This window comes from Sinocyclocheilus grahami, unplaced genomic scaffold, assembly GCF_001515645.1.
Source record: "Sinocyclocheilus grahami isolate Dianchi unplaced genomic scaffold, SAMN03320097.WGS_v1.1 scaffold84.1, whole genome shotgun sequence".
NCBI classification, from domain to species: Eukaryota; Metazoa; Chordata; class Actinopteri; order Cypriniformes; family Cyprinidae; genus Sinocyclocheilus; species Sinocyclocheilus grahami.
The window spans coordinates 1,661,186-1,662,498 of NW_015505263.1; the positions used below are offsets into that span (position 1 = coordinate 1,661,186).

The 1,313-nt window shown below is 38.0% G+C and overlaps 1 non-coding gene across 1 annotated transcript; it reads left to right on the top strand.

The window, feature by feature from the left end:
- Window positions 1–534: 534 nt before the first annotated feature.
- Window positions 535–617, top strand: trnal-uaa (transfer RNA leucine (anticodon UAA)). The gene has a single exon. It is a non-coding gene; the product is annotated as a tRNA-Leu (tRNA).
- Window positions 618–1,313: the final 696 nt, after the last annotated feature.

Below are 1,313 nucleotides of genomic sequence, written 5' to 3' on the forward strand. Positions count from 1 at the left end.
AGGACTAGTGTCACATTACTTTTGCTTAAGTCAGGCATTCAATTAAAGATTATGGCATAACTGTGTTTTCTAAATGTCTTTCTTTGAATACTTTGTTGCGCACAATTCTAATTTGTTTTTGTTTTGCCCACACTTTCATTTTGCAAGTAATGAGATCAAATCCATTCATTCAGAATATGTAGTCAATATCCGGCATTTTGGTCACCATAATAATGCCATCAGCATTAGCTTGAGAGACTTTCCATTACTGTGTAAAAAGAAATACTTGGAAATTATGGCAGATCATTGCATTTTATACAATCATGCATATGCTGTGTACACTCACTCATTCATTTACTAGCGTAATATGGAAAGGTTGAGTAAATATGGTCACATTTAGAACAATACCTGGAGAAAACTCTATACATATTATGCCATCAGCATACAGATCAACCTTTAAATGGCCTCCCATGGAGAAAGATGCTTTGTGGCTTTGTAAGTGCTCCTACAGTGCTCCTGTGAACGACACAAAGGGGTTATTGGCATCATACAGGGACCAGGATGGCCGAGTGGTTAAGGCGTTGGACTTAAGATCCAATGGACAAATGTCCTCGTGGGTTCGAACCCCACTCCTGGTAGTCCAGTTCAATCTTTAAAAGGTGTATTTCTCAAGCAGCCAGTTAAATAAAGAAAAGGATTTTTGGCATTGCACAGGCTTGTCGATCCAGATGGTGTAGCTACAGTATCTACCAGCAGGGACTAACTGGGCTGTGCTAACCAGCCAGACCTTAAACCAGGGTTCCTCAAATCTTGTCCTGGAGGGCCAATGTGCTGCAGAGTTTAGCTCCAACCCTGATCAAACTCAGCTACCTGTGATTTTCTAATGATCCTGAAGACATTGATTAGCACGCTCAGGTGAGTTTGATTAGGGTTAAAGCTAAACTCTGCAGGAAAGTGGATCTCGTGGGCCAGATTTGAGGATCCCTGCCTTAAACCATTGACATTGTGTACATTACATGTAATCTGGATTACGTAATCAGATTCCAAAAATTAAGTACTTGTAATTAGATTAAATCACATTTTAAAACACTTGAATTCAGACTACAGTTACTTTTTTATTGATTACATGATTACATATTTTTCACACAATAGCAATAAATTATTCATTATTTGTCAATTCTCTCTAATTTCTCTTTTTCGTCTTTTAAATGTTCCTTTCTAAAATACCCTACCGCTTATATTTTCATTAAACTCACAAACCTCCCTGCAGTTCTCTACGCACCCTAGTTTGGGAAACCTTGACGTAATGTAATGTTTAATGCACTTCATGTTGT